Raw genomic sequence first — 21,616 nt, forward strand, 5'->3', positions numbered from 1 at the left:
TACTTATGGCTTGCACATTTCGGTGGCAGCATAATATTTTGGTCTTTCACCCTGGCAAATTATTTTTTTTTATTTTAAATCATTGCATCAGCTTATCATGGCCACATTTGTAGGATTTGTCAATGCTTGTTCAAAATTGAAATGTGCTGGCCAACCTAGAAAGTAGACAAATCTGAATTGGAGCCACAAATTACATGAACGTGACCAAGTTTAATCAACTTGTACCATCAGGAATTAGAACAAGCATTGGCATAGCCAATAGGTCTCGCCTTTGGGATCTTGTAAGTGTTTTGCCATGCAACAGTTGCATAACTAAATACTTATAAGGTCCCAAAAGCGAGACCTATTGGCTATTCTTTTCCCACATTGGATTTGTGCCGTACCCTTGAGTACACATGCGTGGGAGAACCCCCGCCCCACCCCTCTTTGTAGTGGTCAGGCTCACTCATTGCGTTCGCTCGCAACACAATGTATTGGGCTGATTTGACAAAATTTGCAGGGCTGCACTGGGTTTCCTGTCCGGCCCTGTATGCCTAAGAAATTTCAGATATAAAGTCAGCACAATAATATAGGTGGTATCTGAAATAGACATTTTTCTGGTATACTGTCATAACAATCATGCAGAAATTAAGCCATATCAATTATTGTGATGTTAGGGTAATGTGACATGCCTTCCTGAAAACAATCACGGCGAAGGGTTCTATGAAGTCAGCTCCGGTGATGTCATTAAGGTCAAAAGGTATGTGATGTCAGTTTTGATACCCAAGGCACTTTGGCGAATCGATGCCCATTCAACTGGGGACATTTGCAGTAGTTCAAACGACAGACTGCAATTTAGACACTAAACCATATGCTGCATCAAACTCAATTTAAAAAGATCATAACTAACATATTTACTTTGCATTTTTATACCTGCACTTTAGTACGGTTTTACAGTTTTGATTATAACACTGGAGATCAATCAGAGCTCAAGCCTTGAAGGACATTTCTGAGACGAGTACAAAATTCATTTAGACCACCTTTCTTCGCTATTAAGAATGCACGTGTCATTCTTCATAACTTTCAACTGGCAACGTCAACGTTTTTAGCTAACACAAATATGCATGTTGGGGCTCACAGGTTAATTTGTACAACGGGAAAAGTAAAACTTTCAGTTATAGCATGCTTGCTGCTGAAGTAGCACAAGCCGGAAGTAATATATAAGGGGCAAGTTAACAGCTACGATACCACTGAGATTGAACTAGCTATTGCCAACAGTTAAAATTAAAAATAATCTTTATGCAACTTTTGTTTCAGAACGAACACAAAAGAAGGCAATCAATGGAAGTTTAACACTTTACAACAAAACTAAAAAACATTTTAACAGAAAACCCAATGAAGGGTCTTAACTCGAGGTACTTAGCATATTTACAAATTCAAAAAACTGTAGGCCTCTTTTGAGTCATAGGCAAATTGCCATGCAACAAGATCGTTTCCTCATGTTTAACAAATTATATGAAAACACTAAATCCACCTTAATCCACTCTTAAATGTTTTATGTTTCCAAAATAAAACCTATTTTTAAAAGAAACATTTTTACTTCAATGCGATTGACCTTTGGGGAGGATACACCTTTACAATCCTTTCTTAAACAATGTCACTGGATCGTTAAGGACTCCACAGCCGTACGCGTTTCCTTTTATAAACTGTTAAATGTATCAATATATTCACTGCAGACAATTCAATGAGGGCTGTGCAAAAACGATCGGTCTATTTAAAAATGAAGTCTGGAGGTTGAGTTAAAAATAATTGACGGCGCTCGGTTTTGCTCTCTAACTTATTTAAATATAAACCATGAGAGTGTGCTAAAATGGAGTTGACAATTATGCATAAAGTCTATTTAGCAAAATAATGCATGTGCTACTGATTATAGTACACCTGGTTATGGTATTACTTTAACTTAGAACTAAGCACTTGATAACGTTTAAAATGTAGCTTGTGATGAAATGCTTCGGCTACAGATTACAAAAAATAGATTACTATACAAGCCAATACATGCCAGCTATTCCTTTAGCGTCCTAAAATAGTTAAATGAGCAGCAGATGAGCAAACTAAATGGGAACCGCCCAGCTATACAATATTCTGCATATCCTAAATGATTTTGTTGACATTGACTTTATTAGGTCAAAACTGATACAATGAGAGTGACGCCAGCAATGACAGCAGAATTAATAAAGCAAGGACGTTCCACTTTTGACCCACCATCGCCTTCTGGGGCCTCTATGCCAAGCACTGTTTCTTCCTCCCGGAAATAATCAAGGAAAGAGCCTTCTATCAATGGCCCACTGTCAATGCTTCCTCCAAATCCACTGGACTTACAGTTTGGGGGGGCCCACTCCCGATCACAGTGACAGTGCTTTTTATTATTGCACACTCCGTGTCCACTGCAGCTTTTTTCTAGGTCACAATCATAATTAAGTTTTGACTCATCCACGCATTCTCTTTTCAAACAAACTTTCCCAGATTCACATGCTGCCCCACTGCCGACTGCTGCAATATCAGGCAAATCTAAGCTACAGTGGGTATCCACACCAAAGCATGTGTGATTTCCAGAGGGTGTTTGAATTGTAGCAGCATGTGTGCCATAAATACGCAGTTTCTTCACATTCTGACATTGTACTCGCCCACACATGATGTTGCTTGCTTCACATTTTATTGGTGTCACAGAATCATCCTGAAAGCCACAATTTCCAAATCTATCACCAACTGTATTCACAAGTGAGAAACAATCCTTTGGGGCAACAGTAGCAGAAGGTCCAAATAAGTGCCTACAATGTTTGTTATAGTCATAGCAGGTGTTAGCTACACAGACAGACTTGTCATCATTGCACGGGGTTCCATCCTGAACGATCGTATTTTCCGGGCAGATATTTGATGTCCCACTGCAATACTCAGCAAGGTCACATTCAGTAAAAGGCTTTCGGCAAGGAGTTCCTTTCTTGACAAAGCGGCATCCTTCACAGCATGTACCAAATCCACACTGTGCACCAGGCTTGAGTTTACAATCAAGATCACAACATGGATCCTTGGCACATTCAAATTTGGTGCCACAGTCACATTTTTCACTTCCTTCCACCACCTTGTTTCCACAGTACGGATGGGTGTAGTATGATTCAAGTGGTGGTATATTGAGTAAACACGCGCCACGACCATCAGCCATGAAATCTTCATAATATGCCCTACTGCAACCACTAAATGAGACAATGCCATCGTTTCCAGCATAATACATAACGCAGCACCATTGTGCACAAGGACACGATAAGTCCATTGCGTCATGATCCATCCCCAATGCATGCCCAATTTCGTGGGCTAAGGTTTGCGCCATTTGCACCCAAGTGCGTGGTTTTGGCCATCGCACTACCATTACCGATGCCTTGGGTTTATTACAGGCATGACCCACATATGCTGTTCCTGCCACCCCGTTGATGTGGTTCAATCTAAATAATATTACCAGGTCTGCTTTAGTTCTTGGACGAACGTTTTCCATCTGCCATTCTGCAAACGACTTACTGTAGGCATCGATGTCAATTAAATAGGATACTATGTTTTTTTCAGTCCAAATCTCAAACGAAACCAACACTAGGTGGATGTCCAATGGCTTAAACATGCCATTAGCCAAGTGTAGAATATAAAAGATATTCAACATTGAAGCGGTTACGTTCATCCCATCAAACTGATACAAGTCATGATCCGAAATGCCATGAATTTCCACAAAGGACCTGTGTCTCACATTAAGGCGGCTTTTGTGCTGGTGAATCGTGCGATACAGATTTTCAAGATTGGCCGTGCTGGTCCTAATAGTGAAGCACCTCGTGTGTTCGTTGCCAACATCACTCAGCTTGTAGATGAGGTGCTGAAACGTAGAGGAAAATTCTGCCGGCTCGATGCCATACGTGAAGGTGTCTGTTTGCACAAAGCCCCGGAGCCCAGAGCAAACGCTGAGGACCACGTTGGAGCGTGGGACTCCCTCCACCCAGCCCTGGTAATAACAATCCCGACGGACATGGGAGTGCTCGACCAAGAGCTCACCTTCTTTGCTGTATGAAACGAGATTGAAGTCGGTACCTAGCAGCCCCCTGTTCTGGATGAGGTGCAGAGTGTACGTCCTTCCTTCGGCCGTTACCGCGTAGGACACACTGTACCTGTTGTCTAAGTCAGCTCTGGGCTCCAACTTCTTCGGCACAGTGACCTCAAAGAACGAGGGCGCCTCAAATGAGAGCGCCTCCTGGAGGAGCAGCGCGCACAGAAGGCTCAGGCCCCGCAGGAGCTGACAAGCGAGCGAGGCGGGCATTCGGCTGAGGTACGAGTTTGGCCGCACACCGCACGACCAAGGCTTCTTCACCTTCAACCGTAAGGTGGAGGTTCGCCAGCTCCTGTGTAACCGAAGAAAGCACTTGTGGACTAGAGTAAGGTGTAGGTAAATTTTTAAAAAACAACCAATCAGTGAAGTGTTGCCAGATCTGGAGACAGGTCCTAAACCGAAAGCTTCCAAGATCAAGCCCAAAACCAGCCCAACGCAGAACAGTATCAGCCCAAAACCAGCCCAAAGTTTCAATCCTTCAAATTATGGAAAACAAACCGCATTGGCGAAACTTAACATTTTAAGAATGATTCACATTTTAATACAGCAAATAGCTCACAAGTGTCCATGCATGATGTGCTCCTTTGTAAAGATGCGTAGTCAGGAGTCATCCAGTATACAAGTAATTTATTAAGCTCAAAGACGACACACCAAACCGGGAGGCTCAGTGCAAAATGCATAACATGTCAGTTGAAGCAACTGTCATAAACTGTCACAGTAGAACGTACAGCTGTCAACATTCCAGCTGGTGTAGGAGCCACGAGCAGGGAGGGGGAGCGCGCGGTAAAGGAAAGGAAGAGAGAGAGACCTAAAGTTAAGCAAGAGACACAACACATCTCCTTCCCTTGAGAATAAAAAAATAGGAAGGAAAGAAGGGGAAGTAGGCTAACACGAAACATACTATATAACTATTCGCAAATAAAGTCCTTGTGATGGAGCAGGGTTTTTTCTTTAAAACCGAATACCTGTTTCATTTTTCGCATGTTATAATTAAAAGTACTACTGATTAATTATTAATCATTAAAAGTTTGTCGAGCCTTGTCTAACCAACCATATTAACAAGAGAATTACACGTGGGAATGCTATTGCATGGCTAAAATAATAAATGAACTAAGTTGGTGAGCAAACTGACAGAAATAGATATTGCTTATGTGATGTTATTGTGTTTTGCGCTTATAATTAATATGCATTAATGGCTTTTGATGTCACAAATGGCTAGATAAATACATACACATAAGGGTATTAGCAGGGGAGTAACACTGTGTAATCATTTCCGTGCAGTAATTCTGTTTTATGTTTATTTCACTTAAGTTGACCAATGTGGCCTACCAAAATATGGCTACCACCCGCAGCCTGCTTACGAGTTGATGGAAATTTTGCAAGGAAGCTTCGCGTTGCCTGTGACCTTGCCCTCTCGATGATCTGAAAAGCCATGAGTATGACGACAAATCCAGGAAGTCTCCCAAGTGCCCCTGAACATGGAATTTGTTGCAATCCCGAAATATTGCATTTATGAACTTGTAATGATCCCACAACTGGATACAAATTTATACAAAAGAGACATCCGTAGAAGTATCGAATTAGCTATGGACTTATATTTTCTATTCAGAATTTGAAGTTATCAATACATGGGAAAATTTCTTAATGTATCAAGACGACATCTTTCCCTGCTAAACGGATGAGGATTGTAACATTTTGAAATGCAATTTTGGTATAAATATTAGTAGACTAGAAAGGTCTAGTGCCACTTCTTCCCGAACTGATGATCCGAGGTCCCTATGCTGACGGAGAGGACGGTGACTCTACATGACGGCTAGAAACTCTGATTTTTTTACTGAGGACCGGTTCTGACTTAGGATCTGAAATTTAGACAGAATAGGTAAATATGAGAGAAATGAATTTGCATTTAATTGGCTTTTCTTACAATTTTAGATAAACAAATATCCTGTTTGAATCTCTGTGTCGGGTGGTTATTTTCTTGTCATGTTTATTGAATTTATTTGCATATTACTTGAAATGTTTTCGCCAGATTTATAAGCAACTAGTAGATGCCATTGACCTCAAAGTACATGCAGATTGGATAGGTATCAGAAAGTGTTTCCCCTTATACATGGCACGGATAAGAGTGGTAGGATAAATTTTGGTGTAATGGGCCCCACCAGCGTGTGATGTGTGTGTGCGTGTGTGACTGTGAGATCACTCCGTCCGTAGAAGTAGAGGGGATTCGGAAGCTCTGATCTGCACCAATTTGTTGGTAGCAGAATGATGGTTAACTATTGTCTTGATCTGGTGAATTTGCATGTATATAGGCTTGTTGATTATTGATTGATATTTGTACTAACACTATATGTCGAAGTTGTATTGAGTTTTATGTATTAGGAACGGCTTCTGGGACGTAGGGAGTCGGTGACAGTTCCGTAGTAGGGCAGAGGGAGTGCTGCTCTCGGAAAAAGGCGGAATTGTTGGCCCTGTATGCAGACAGGGGAAAACGTTTGACAATTGAAGTTGCGTGTCGCATTGTCTGGGTTCAATGAGGTAGCATCGCCGTGTGTTGCCATTAGAAACTTATTTTCTGTGTGAGAGAAGTGTATATGATAGCGAAGGTTATCTTTGAAGTTCTGGTCTTAGGTCTCAAGGGTCCGTATGGCATTCCGTTAACGCCTATCATTAGGTAATAGGTATTCTCTGAGCTTGTTAGAAGGACGGGGCAGAGGTAAGCGCTGCTTTGTTAACGTGTGATATAATTCTGTAGTAGAACAGACTGTTCGCTGTTCTCGGGAAATACAGAATTCTGTGTGAATGTACTACATTTTCTGGTGTGTAAGTGCGTGAATGAGAAGGCATTCTGGTTAATTGTGAAACTCTTAGGAGCATTCCGGAGAATACAGTTAATTGGTGCTTGTTAGAAGGGTAGAGTAGAGGGATGTGCTACTTTATCAACGGAAGTAACGATTCTGTAGTAGGGCAGAGGTAAGCGCTGCTCTCGGGAAAGGCAGAATTCTTGTGGGAAAGGTCTTTTGCTGTTCTGTGGCTAGCGAAGCAGACAATGGAGATGTTTGTATGTTGTAACTAACAGACTCGTAGAAGTTGAAACAAAGTCTACCGAGTAGTTTTGTAAAGGAGGGGTAGACGGGAGAGACAGGAGACAGGAGCAGAAGCTGCTGCAGCGACTGCTGACATCAGGGAGACCGCGCTGTGATTGGACAGTGGGTTAGAACGGTGGAAGCACGGTGATTGGTGTGCTAGTGTACGCTGCGCTAGGATTGGGAGACATACAGGGTGACGTAGACGCTCCAGGATTGGTGCGTTGGTGTGAGTCGCGCTGGGATTCGTGGACTGAGTCAGTGACGTAGACGCTCCAGGATTGGTGCGTTAGTGTGAGTCGCGCTGCAATTGGACAGGAGATCGTACAGTTGTAGAAAGGACAAACAGCTTACGGAAAATAAGAAAATGTATTACCACGCTGAGGAAAAGAAAAATAAATCCTTGTTTAGTAAGGTTAAGACCTGGTTTGACAAGGATAAGGATATTGTGACTAGGGAAGGACAGTTACCTCCTCCAATAAGAACCCCCGCATCCTTGATGGTTGCGAAGTATGGGTATCATACCTGTATTTGGTTAGATAACTGGGTGAAGTATACGAGAGAGGATGGAGTTTTAGCTTTCCCGGAACATGGCTCATTTAATCTGGCCATATTGAGGAACTTACGGGAACGGATGATGAGTCTAGAGCCTCAGCCTAGGCCGACGCAGTTTGAGGCATTGACTGAATGGGAAGATGAAATGCACGAACGAGAAAAGCAGAGGGGTGGGAGTAGTTACAGGTATATGTTTGGGCAAAAGTATGATCGTGAAACCCATCATGATCGGATGAGAAGGTGGCGTGATGCCAGTATGACTGAGGGATTATATCCTGTAAGAACAGCAGAAGAGTCAGAAGGGAAAAAGTGTACAGAGAAATAACATATTGTAGAAACCAGGAGATATGGGGCAAATGAGTCTGATGACGATGTCTTAGAGGACATGCTCTATAAAAGACCACCCCCATATAGACGAGAACCAGAGGTAGGAACAGCAGTGACCCTGATGAGAGACACCCTGCGGATCATTAAGACAGAGGGTACCACCCCTGGGTTGAAAAGCAGTTGTTCTCTGGCGGAAAGAGAAAGAGAGAGAGAAAGAGAGAGAGAGAAAGAGAGAAAGAGAGAGAGAGAGAGAGAGAAAGAGAGATAGAAAGGGAGAATTAAATTGAGGATGAGAAGACCAGAGAACTAGCAAGGACTACCTTTGAATTGGCAGAGAAAATCAGGGAACTGACTAAGAATCTTGAGGTGGTTACGGTACCTGTGACAATAGGTCCGGTTATGCCGATTTTCGACAAGCAGAGGACGGGCGAAAGTGGTTTGACGGTACCATATGTGGGCAATAGATTGATTGTTCCTCCTGAGCAGGCAGAAATGAGAGCAGGAGAAACACAGTGGAGAACGGGAGAAAATAAGTGGAGACATACCATATGTGGAGGAGAATTGAGTGTGCAGACTAACTCAAGTTTGAACTCTGGATGTGTGGAAGGGAACAGGGGATCGATCCTAGAGCCACAAAGAGTGTCAGAACCAGGGGGTGCAGAAAAATCTATGGGAATAACTGCTGAGGATTTGAATGATTGGCTGAAGGCTTTGCAGAAGAAAGAAAAAGAATCCCAGGGAATTGATGTAGCTAGGCTACGTATGGAAATGGTGGAGGAGTGTGGTTCAATGGTTAGAGTGGCAGACCCTGAAGCAGAGTTCTGGCCAGGGACCAGGGTTCGATTCCTGCCTCGGCAGGGCTCGGGCTCAATTTCCTCAGACCTGTCTATTCTCGCCTCGGTGCCTATTCTAATCACGGGCCCCACGCTGCAACTCTGGGCAATAGCTTGCTTAGCCTCCACACCGGCCCCAACAGCGCTAAGGATGCCTGGCTTAGCCCCGGGGGTGCCCAGGAGTGGACACTTCACAGGGAAAGCCAGGAGGGGTTCCACAGCGGTATGAGTATCAGCGCCAGGAAACCGCAAAGGCGACACCGCAAGGTGTCTGTCTGGTGACAGTGCGCTCTATAAGTACCTTGACATTGACAAATGGAGGAGATGATTGTAGGAACGATCCCTACAGAGACGCTGAAAAATTATCAGGAAGGGGAGATCCTCTTCCTGTGCAAAAGCATCACATGGGGAGCAAAGAACATACATGATAGGTTGAAAGGAATAGCCAGTGAATTGGGAATTGACATGGATAAGGTAAAAGCTTTACAAAAGCCTTACCGAGTGGATTTTACAGATAAGGACATTGAGAATCTGAACAATGCAGGCCGAACAGGGCAGATCAAGGAGATGATTGCTTTGTTGAGGAAATGGGGAGATGTGGAGAGATGGAAAGACAGATGGTACAGAAAGCGAGAGGATGGAACAGATAGAACTTACTCGACATTACCTTTGAAAGAAAAAGAGAAAGCAGTGACAGCCTACCCTATGAGGGAGATTCCAGGAGGTGGGTATGTACATGTATACAAAAACGAAAAACTGTGAGTCAAGGGAAGTTAAGTGACCGTGACAAAACCACTTAGTAAGTACTGATCCAGATTTACCTGCTGTCAACGAGGTACCAAATATACCAATAGGTGCGTGTATGTATGTATGAGAAAGATTCCCATCACCCACAACAAGTGGCTCGCTTCATCATTTGGGAACCTGGGAACTTCACCAGAGAACCATACTCTACCAGATGGACGTAGATATCGGTTCAAAAATGTGTCCCAAATGTATCTGTTGATGTGTTAGTTAGATCGAAGGAACCATCGGATAAATGATAGGGAGTGATGTATGCAGTGCTAGTGATAAAGGTATGTGCTAGTTAAAATTGGTTAGCCAGGCACAAAAATGTTTTTAATGAGGTGCTACCTGGATACCAAAATAAAACAAGACAGTGCTGTAACAGTTTGAAAGAATAACTGTGTTGGAAAAGACTGGTCAACATGTTTCAGCTCTTGGATAGACTATATCCTAGCTTTCGTCAGGACCAGAAAGCTACTGCAAATATTTGTGTTGTGTAAAATACAAAAAACTTAGAAAACATACAACCTGGACCTTGTTTTCGGTACAGGGGAATACCTGTGAAAAAACAGCAGTAATCAATTTAAACAGACAAACAGAGTGGTGGAATGTTGAAGATCGGTCACTAACCGCAAAATTATTAAATAAATCATTATTGCGAAGGTATCTTTAAGTGTACAAAGACAACCATGCAGCCCTCGTTACAAATGGAAGAGAGTAATTTAGTTGTCACTCACCCGAATAATTCTGGGTATGTGCCTCGCCCCGCCTGGCAACTGCTCAGGTTAGGAGGCACCGCTCTGGGGAATAATATAAGTATGGAACATTATAGGATGTGGCCACAGTTATTGAAATGTTCAAACATTATATAGCGCTAAATTTAAAAACTAGGCGGGTGAAACACACGGAAGTCTGATCATCAAGAAAACATGCCACTCGGCGTTGCTAAACTTGTGATTATGAGCGTTGGAAAAATATGTTGTGAGGACATGAGCAGATGGCTTGAGCTGCTGTTTGTCCTTGTTATCAATGTGTTATAAATTGTACATACGTATATTTAGTTTAGAAAAATATAACGCGTACTCAAGTCAAGTTTCTGATTAGAAGAGGCGTGTGCTATGGTAAAAGAGCGGTTCATTCATGCATTATAAATCAAGTCTTCAGCTAAGATAGCTAAACTGTGTTAGACGCAGCTCGTCAGACAGATGTGACCAATTTAAATTATACGATTGTGAAGATAGAAGTTGGTCAACAAAGCGATATACTTGGTTCTGTCTTACCTCTCCGTCGGTACCTCTCGCGGCTTCTGAGCGAGAAGGGGAGGTGTGTGCTGATAATAGCGAATCCTATGTGAGGGTTCCCAAACGTCATATCCGCCATGCGCATGATCGACGTCAAGAACAAGCGCAGGCTGATGACGTAATGGCGTGTTGGCGTGCCGTGCAAGTCATCTCGGGAAATGTAGTCTGGTGAGTGTTTGCGAACTTACTACACTCAACTTTATTGAGATGAAAAATGTTGACAAACAATATTCAGCCTAGCCAATTGCGTGAAATAATGGCAGTGACGGTTTACTTGTACCGTAGAGTATATCCAGATGTGAATTACGATATGGAGTATATAATCGTAATTGTTTACCATCAGGAGATATTCAGATGAATGGCTCTGCACTTGTTTGCTAGTACTCAAGAGACTCAGACCAGGATGAGCAAGGGTTTAGGTCATGATTCAATAGATGACTGTTATCAAAGATACCGTTATGCAGATGTAGCCCGTGTATGTATCTCAGAGCGAAGTCCACGGTATCTGGTCATTCAATCCCAAACAGTCACTATGCAGTTTGTAGACCCATTTCTGCTCCTTTGTGAAAAGGAATTTATGGATGTCTGTGATATGAGATGGAATAAAAGGTTGTTCTAAAAGAAGCCATCTCAAATCCTCTGGCTTATGATTGAAGGCCAAGAAATGGGTAGTTAGTCTTGTGGCTTGTTTCTTCCGCCTGATGGTACTTTTGTGTTCACTGATACGGACCTTAATCTTACGGGTCGTCATACCTATGTATCTGAGTGAACACGGGCATGTAATCAGGTAAATTACCTTTTCTGAATTACAGTTGGTGTGTCGCCGTAGAATCCATGGTTTATCTAGCCCCAGATCAACCGATTTGGTAGACTGTGTCTGAGGACAGGCTGAGCATGAGCCACATGGGTAGTGGCCTTGTACGGGTGGTAAATCCCACAGTGTTGATGTTGTTTCTTTTTCTTTTACCCTTGGTCTGGTATGCACAAGATTATCGCGCAAGCTCGTTCCTCTCTTAAACGAGAAAAGTGGTAGTGGAATACTCTCCTTCCCTACATTCAAAATGCGCCAGTGTTTCCGTACTGACTTTTGAACACTATTAGATAGTGTGCTAAAGGTGGTGACGCATGTCATTCTCGTTAGGGGTGCCTTAACCACCGGAGGTTCTAGCAGGGCGTCTCTGTTGTTGTTAGACGCCCTTTTCCGGGCTTGTCTCACCAGATGTGCTGGATACTTCCTAACTTGAAGTTGCTTAGAAAGTGACTGAGCATGGACCTGAAAACTGTCCATCGTGGAACAGTTCCTGCGAATGCGCAGGAACTGTCCCACTGGGAGATTGTGTTGGAGAGACTTAGGGTGATGGCTCTGAAAGCTCAGAAGAGAGTTTTTGGTCTGAGGCTTCTTGTACAGTTCACTTCCCAGTGCCCCTGAAGTGGGGTAGATCATAATATCCAGAAAGGGGAGTCTGGCTTTATCGTATGTGACTGTAAATTTGAGAAAATTGTTTTGAACATTGAGCCATGCATGAAAATCCAGCAGAGTGGCAACTGGACCATGCCAGATCACCAAGATGTCATCTATGTATCTCTTCCAGCACGCAATCTGCGCACGAAAGGGATTTTGATCAATTAACACACAATTTTGTTCAAAAAGGTGAACATAAAGATTGGCCAGACTGGGAGCGAAAATACTCCCCATAGATGTTCCGGAGATTTGGAGGTACTTGGTCTCTTCAAATTGGAAGAAGTTTTCCATCATCGCCAGTCTGGCACATTCCATAATAAAGTGTGTCGGTGTCGTGGTATCTCGGTCACTATTGTCTAGAAGACCCCTGATTGCTTCAAGTGTCTCTTCTTGTGGAATGCAGGTGTAAAGTGATTCCACGTCGAAACTGACCAGAAGGTCAGTCTCGGTATTGAAAGCAATTTCTGGCAAAAGACGCAGGACATCCTTTCTAAGCAACTTCAAGTTAGGAAGTATCCAGCACATCTGGTGAGACAAGCCCGGAAAAGGGCGTCTAACAACAACAGAGACGCCCTGCTAGAACCTCCGGTGGTTAAGGCACCCCTAACGAGAATGACATGCGTCACCATCTTTAGCACACTATCTAATAGTGTTCAAAAGTCAGTACGGAAACACTGGCGCATTTTGAATGTAGGGAAGGAGAGTATTCCACTGCCACTTTTCTCGTTCAAGAGAGGAACGAGCTTGCGCGATAATCTTGTGCATACCAGACCAAGGGTAAAAGAAAAAGAAACAACATCAACACTGTGGGATTTACCACCCGTACAAGGCCACTACCCATGTGGCTCATGCTCAGCCTGTCCTCAGACACAGTCTACCAAATCGGTTGATCTGGGGCTAGATAAACCATGGATTCTACGGCGACACACCAACTGTAATTCAGAAAAGGTAATTTACCTGATTACATGCCCGTGTTCACTCAGATACATAGGTATGACGACCCGTAAGATTAAGGTCCGTATCAGTGAACACAAAAGTACCATCAGGCGGAAGAAACAAGCAACAAGACTAACTACCCATTTCTTGGCCTTCAATCATAAGCCAGAGGATTTGAGATGGCTTATTTTAGAACAACCTTTTATTCCATCTCATATCACAGACATCCATAAATTCCTTTTCACAAAGGAGCAGAAATGGGTCTACAAACTGCATAGTGACTGTTTGGGATTGAATGACCAGATACCGTGGACTTCGCTCTGAGATACATACACGGGCTACATCTGCATAACGGTATCTTTGATAACAGTCATCTATTGAATCATGACCTAAACCCTTGCTCATCCTGGTCTGAGTCTCTTGAGTACTAGCAAACAAGTGCAGAGCCATTCATCTGAATATCTCCTGATGGTAAACAATTACGATTATATACTCCATATCGTAATTCACATCTGGATATACTCTACGGTACAAGTAAACCGTCACTGCCATTATTTCACGCAATTGGCTAGGCTGAATATTGTTTGTCAACATTTTTCATCTCAATAAAGTTGAGTGTAGTAAGTTCGCAAACACTCACCAGACTACATTTCCCGAGATGACTTGCACGGCACGCCAACACGCCATTACGTCATCAGCCTGCGCTTGTTCTTGACGTCGATCATGCGCATGGCGGATATGACGTTTGGGAACCCTCAAATAGGATTCGCTATTATCAGCACACACCTCCCCTTCTCGCTCAGAAGCCGCGAGAGGTACCGACGGAGAGGTAAGACAGAACCAAGTATATCGCTTTGTTGACCAACTTCTATCTTCACAATCATATAATTTAAATTGGTCACATCTGTCTGACGAGCTGCGTCTAACACAGTTTAGCTATCTTAGCTGAAGACTTGATTTATAATGCATGAATGAACCGCTCTTTTACCATAGCACACGCCTCTTCTAATCAGAAACTTGACTTGAGTACGCGTTATATTTTTCTAAACTAAATATACGTATGTACAATTTATAACACATTGATAACAAGGACAAACAGCAGCTCAAGCCATCTGCTCATGTCCTCACAACATATTTTTCCAACGCTCATAATCACAAGTTTAGCAACGCCGAGTGGCATGTTTTCTTGATGATCAGACTTCCGTGTGTTTCACCCGCCTAGTTTTTAAATTTAGCGCTATATAATGTTTGAACATTTCAATAACTGTGGCCACATCCTATAATGTTCCATACTTATATTATTCCCCAGAGCGGTGCCTCCTAACCTGAGCAGTTGCCAGGCGGGGTGAGGCACATACCCAGAATTATTCGGGTGAGTGACAACTAAATTGCTCTCTTCCATTTGTAACGAGGGCTGCATGGTTGTCTTTGTACACTTAAAGGTACCTTCGCAATAATGATTTATTTAATAATTTTGCGGTTAGTGACCGATCTTCAACATTCCAACACTCTGTTTGTCTGTTTAAATTGATTACTGCTGTTTTTTCACAGGTATTCCCCTGTACCGAAAACAAGGTCCAGGTTGTATGTTTTCTAAGTGTTTTGTATTTTACACAACACAAATATTTGCAGTAGCTTTCTGGTCCTGACGAAAGCTAGGATATAGTCTATCCAAGAGCTGAAACATGTTGACCAGTCTTTTCCAACACAGTTATTCTTTCAAACTGTTACAGCACTGTCTTGTTTTATTTTGGTATCCAGGTAGCACCTCATTAAAAACATTTTTGTGCCTGGCTAACCAATTTTAACTAGCACATACCTTTATCACTAGCACTGCATACATCACTCCCTATCATTTATCCGATGGTTCCTTCGATCTAACTAACACATCAACAGATACATTTGGGACACATTTTTGAACCGATATCTACGTCCATCTGGTAGAGTATGGTTCTCTGGTGAAGTTCCCAGGTTCCCAAATGATGAAGCGAGCCACTTGTTGTGGGTGATGGGAATCTTTCTCATACATACATACACGCACCTATTGGTATATTTGGTACCTCGTTGACAGCAGGTAAATCTGGATCAGTACTTACTAAGTGGTTTTGTCACGGTCACTTAACTTCCCTTGACTCACAGTTTTTCGTTTTTGTATACATGTGTTGATTTGGGGATTACAAACTGTTCGAGTCTTTAAACTACATCCCTTAGACCCCCACTCTTTGTGAGATATTTTTATTAATTGGTTTGAGCAGCTTTGGCTGCGGGTCTCTAATTCCTTTCCTAAGGGTATCGTCATACAAGACGTTTGTACCCTTTTTTTCAGGGGACACGCTTTCTTTTGGAAACTATGGCGGAATGCACAGGATTGTCCTTCGACGAAAACATGTTACAAACCATCCTGAGTACTAATCCCAGTATTCTAGAGAGTCTACCAACAATCACCAGCAATACACAAGATGATTGGCAAGTTCTACTCAATTTAAAAAAGACTCATTCTCGCACCTTTATACACGGAGCTATAATGGCAGAATATCTGAGGAATAACAGTGCCCCAATGGGCTTGATTGTAACCAATGCCCCCCGTCTTTTTCTCACAGACAAGACATTTCTTAAAGATTGGTCAATGATCGCGTGGCGATGCACCCGCGACTGGCTAATCCTAATCATTAGCACTGCAAAAAAAGCAGCAGACGTGATACTTGTAGAGATACAGACCTTAGAAGGTCAAATTAAGGCATCTATCACCAGCGCCTTATATAAGAGGAATCTGGAGGAAACTAATAAGTCCAACAAGGAGCACAAAGACACTATCCTCTTGACCAAAATTGAGAAATTCAAGAAGGACCTAGCACGTTTCTCTTTTGAAAGAATTTATCCCTACACAAGTGAGAATTATACTCCTCCAGAATTTAATAGGAAAGGCAAAAGGTATGGGTCAAATTATTCCTCGTCAGGGTCAGACATTCCTTCTACTGACTCTGACGGTTCCAACACATCAATACCACCTAACAGAACTTATAATCCTCGTTCTCGCCCTAATCGCAGACGAGGCACACAAAACTATTACGAACAACAAGGTTCTTGGTGGCCCCCATCTCCATGGGGATTTCAGCCTTCACCTTTTGCACCATCAATGCCTCCCTTTCCATATCAACCATCCCCTCCCTTTGGTCAGCAACCTTTTTTAGGGCAGGGCCGAGGACGCAACAGAGGCAGGAGAAGAGGAGTAATGACACCACAGGTACATTGGCAATCAGACCTAACCCCGCAGAACACACGCAGCAAGAGGGGGGCACCATTAGTGGGCCAGAGTACGGACACGACGACCTAGTGGTCAACTTGAGTCAGAGAACATTCACTACAGTGGAACTGAGTGTCTTGAATAAAGGTTTGGGATTTGTGCCAATAAATGTAGGCAAGCCTTTTCAACTGAGGTACGAACTTGAAAGGTTTTTTAGAAAAATACTCCTTCATTTTTTTTTTTTTTTTTTTCTTCAAAGACAAGGACTCTGTGGCCTCTAACGAACTTGATGCCACATATCGCTCGGACACCGGCTTGAAACCTCCATCGACTTTCAATCCACCTGCTCATCTTACACCAGACCAGGTGAAAGTTTTTGAACAAGCTGTAATACATGATATTGATTCACTCGAATCTAAGAGCGATAGAACATTTCAGAATCCATCGAGAACCCAAAAACTAGCTCTGAAAGAACTTCAGAATGACAAGCTGATTACCATCAAGCCCGCCGATAAAGGCGGAGCCATTGTCATTATGGACACTTCCTCTTATCGAGAAGAATGTCTGAGACAACTAAGTGACACCAAGTCATATCGACTCCTTTCAGAAGATCCCACCCCACGTTTGACCATGGAAATTCATGACCTTGTCAATGAAGCTAAGGAATCTGGTTGGATTAGTTCACAGGAATCTGAATTCCTTGTTACTAAATTCCCAGTTATGCCATACTTTTACGTACTCCCAAAGATACATAAGCCCACAAGACCGCCACCTGGTCGCCCTATTATATCAGGGATTGGTTCTCTTTTAGAACCATTGTCCACTTTTGTCGACTTTTTCCTACGACCTATGGTCAGAGATATGCCAACCTTTCTCCAAGACACCAAGGATGTCCTGCGTCTTTTGCCAGAAATTGCTTTCAATACCGAGACTGATCTTCTGGTCAGTTTCGACGTGGAATCACTTTACACCTGTATTCCACAAGAAGAGACACTTGAAGCAATCAGGGGTCTTCTAGACAATAGTGACCGAGATACCACGACACCGACACACTTTATTATGGAATGTGCCAGACTGGCGATGATGGAAAACTTCTTCCAATTTGAAGAGACCAAGTACCTCCAAATCTCCGGAACATCTATGGGGAGTATTTTCGCTCCCAGTCTGGCCAATCTTTATGTTCACCTTTTTGAACAAAATTGTGTGTTAATTGATCAAAATCCCTTTCGTGCGCAGATTGCGTGCTGGAAGAGATACATAGATGACATCTTGGTGATCTGGCATGGTCCAGTTGCCACTCTGCTGGATTTTCATGCATGGCTCAATGTTCAAAACAATTTTCTCAAATTTACAGTCACATACGATAAAGCCAGACTCCCCTTTCTGGATATTATGATCTACCCCACTTCAGGGGCACTGGGAAGTGAACTGTACAAGAAGCCTCAGACCAAAAACTCTCTTCTGAGCTTTCAGAGCCATCACCCTAAGTCTCTCCGACACAATCTCCCAGTGGGACAGTTCCTGCGCATTCGCAGGAACTGTTCCACGATGGACAGTTTTCAGGTCCATGCTCAGTCACTTTCTAAGCAACTTCAAGTTAGGAAGTATCCAGCACATCTGGTGAGACAAGCCCGGAAAAGGGCGTCTAACAACAACAGAGACGCCCTGCTAGAACCTCCGGTGGTTAAGGCACCCCTAACGAGAATGACATGCTCACTATCTAATAGTGTTCAAAAGTCAGTACGGAAACACTGGCGCATTTTGAATGTAGGGAAGGAGAGTATTCCACTACCACTTTTCTCGTTTAAGAGAGGAACGAGCTTGCGCGATAATCTTGTGCATACCAGACCAAGGGTAAAAGAAAAATAAACAACATCAACACTGTGGGATTTACCACCCGTACAAGGCCACTACCCATGTGGCTCATGCTCAGCCTGTCCTCAGACACAGTCTACCAAATCGGTTGATCTGGGGCTAGATAAACCATGGATTCTACGGCGACACACCAACTGTAATTCAGAAAAGGTAATTTACCTGATTACATGCCCGTGTTCACTCAGATACATAGGTATGACGACCCGTAAGATTAAGGTCCGTATCAGTGAACACAAAAGTACCATCAGGCGGAAGAAACAAGCCACAAGACTAACTTCCCATTTCTTGGCCTTCAATCATAAGCCAGAGGATTTGAGATGGCTTATTTTAGAACAACCTTTTATTCCATCTCATATCACAGACATCCATAAATTCCTTTTCACAAAGGAGCAGAAATGGGTCTACAAACTGCATAGTGACTGTTTGGGATTGAATGACCAGATACCGTGGACTTCGCTCTGAGATACATACACGGGCTACATCTGCATAACGGTATCTTTGATAACAGTCATCTATTGAATCATGACCTAAACCCTTGCTCATCCTGGTCTGAGTCTCTTGAGTACTAGCAAACAAGTGCAGAGCCATTCATCTGAATATCTCCTGATGGTAAACAATTACGATTATATACTCCATATCGTAATTCACATCTGGATATACTCTACGGTACAAGTAAGCCGTCACTGCCATTATTTCACGCAATTGGCTAGGCTGAATATTGTTTGTCAACATTTTTCATCTCAATAAAGTTGAGTGTAGTAAGTTCGCAAACACTCACCAGACTACATTTCCCGAGATGACTTGCACGGCACGCCAACACGCCATTACGTCATCAGCCTGCGCTTGTTCTTGACGTCGATCATGCGCATGGCGGATATGACGTTTGGGAACCCTCAAATAGGATTCGCTATTATCAGCACACACCTCCCCTTCTCGCTCAGAAGCCGCGAGAGGTACCGACGGAGAGGTAAGACAGAACCAAGTATATCGCTTTGTTGACCAACTTCTATCTTCACAATCATATAATTTAAATTGGTCACATCTGTCTGACGAGCTGCGTCTAACACAGTTTAGCTATCTTAGCTGAAGACTTGATTTATAATGCATGAATGAACCGCTCTTTTACCATAGCACACGCCTCTTCTAATCAGAAACTTGACTTGAGTACGCGTTATATTTTTCTAAACTAAATATACGTATGTACAATTTATAACACATTGATAACAAGGACAAACAGCAGCTCAAGCCATCTGCTCATGTCCTCACAACATATTTTTCCAACGCTCATAATCACAAGTTTAGCAACGCCGAGTGGCATGTTTTCTTGATGATCAGACTTCCGTGTGTTTCACCCGCCTAGTTTTTAAATTTAGCGCTATATAATGTTTGAACATTTCAATAACTGTGGCCACATCCTATAATGTTCCATACTTATATTATTCCCCAGAGCGGTGCCTCCTAACCTGAGCAGTTGCCAGGCGGGGTGAGGCACATACCCAGAATTATTCGGGTGAGTGACAACTAAATTGCTCTCTTCCATTTGTAACGAGGGCTGCATGGTTGTCTTTGTACACTTAAAGGTACCTTCGCAATAATGATTTATTTAATAATTTTGCGGTTAGTGACCGATCTTCAACATTCCAACACTCTGTTTGTCTGTTTAAATTGATTACTGCTGTTTTTTCACAGGTATTCCCCTGTACCGAAAACAAGGTCCAGGTTGTATGTTTTCTAAGTGTTTTGTATTTTACACAACACAAATATTTGCAGTAGCTTTCTGGTCCTGACGAAAGCTAGGATATAGTCTATCCAAGAGCTGAAACATGTTGACCAGTCTTTTCCAACACAGTTATTCTTTCAAACTGTTACAGCACTGTCTTGTTTTATTTTGGTATCCAGGTAGCACCTCATTAAAAACATTTTTGTGCCTGGCTAACCAATTTTAACTAGCACATACCTTTATCACTAGCACTGCATACATCACTCCCTATCATTTATCCGATGGTTCCTTCGATCTAACTAACACATCAACAGATACATTTGGGACACATTTTTGAACCGATATCTACGTCCATCTGGTAGAGTATGGTTCTCTGGTGAAGTTCCCAGGTTCCCAAATGATGAAGCGAGCCACTTGTTGTGGGTGATGGGAATCTTTCTCATACATACATACACGCACCTATTGGTATATTTGGTACCTCGTTGACAGCAGGTAAATCTGGATCAGTACTTACTAAGTGGTTTTGTCACGGTCACTTAACTTCCCTTGACTCACAGTTTTTCGTTTTTGTATACATGTGTTGATTTGGGGATTACAAACTGTTCGAGTCTTTAAACTACATCCCTTAGACCCCCACTCTTTGTGAGATATTTTTATTAATTGGTTTGAGCAGCTTTGGCTGCGGGTCTCTAATTCCTTTCCTAAGGGTATCGTCATACAAGACGTTTGTACCCTTTTTTTCAGGGGACACGCTTTCTTTTGGAAACTATGGCGGAATGCACAGGATTGTCCTTCGACGAAAACATGTTACAAACCATCCTGAGTACTAATCCCAGTATTCTAGAGAGTCTACCAACAATCACCAGCAATACACAAGATGATTGGCAAGTTCTACTCAATTTAAAAAAGACTCATTCTCGCACCTTTATACACGGAGCTATAATGGCAGAATATCTGAGGAATAACAGTGCCCCAATGGGCTTGATTGTAACCAATGCCCCCCGTCTTTTTCTCACAGACAAGACATTTCTTAAAGATTGGTCAATGATCGCGTGGCGATGCACCCGCGACTGGCTAATCCTAATCATTAGCACTGCAAAAAAAGCAGCAGACGTGATACTTGTAGAGATACAGACCTTAGAAGGTCAAATTAAGGCATCTATCACCAGCGCCTTATATAAGAGGAATCTGGAGGAAACTAATAAGTCCAACAAGGAGCACAAAGACACTATCCTCTTGACCAAAATTGAGAAATTCAAGAAGGACCTAGCACGTTTCTCTTTTGAAAGAATTTATCCCTACACAAGTGAGAATTATACTCCTCCAGAATTTAATAGGAAAGGCAAAAGGTATGGGTCAAATTATTCCTCGTCA

The 21,616-nt window shown here is 42.7% G+C and overlaps 1 pseudogene across 1 annotated transcript; it reads right to left on the bottom strand.

Moving 5' to 3' along the window:
- Window positions 1-892: 892 nt before the first annotated feature.
- Window positions 893-4,520, bottom strand: LOC146855095 (disintegrin and metalloproteinase domain-containing protein 9 pseudogene; annotated as a pseudogene). The gene has a single exon (XR_014981279.1). The product of XR_014981279.1 is annotated as a disintegrin and metalloproteinase domain-containing protein 9 pseudogene (transcript).
- Window positions 4,521-21,616: the final 17,096 nt, after the last annotated feature.

Source organism: Triturus cristatus, chromosome 4_1 (assembly GCF_964204655.1).
Source record: "Triturus cristatus chromosome 4_1, aTriCri1.1, whole genome shotgun sequence".
Taxonomy (NCBI): domain Eukaryota; kingdom Metazoa; phylum Chordata; class Amphibia; order Caudata; family Salamandridae; genus Triturus; species Triturus cristatus.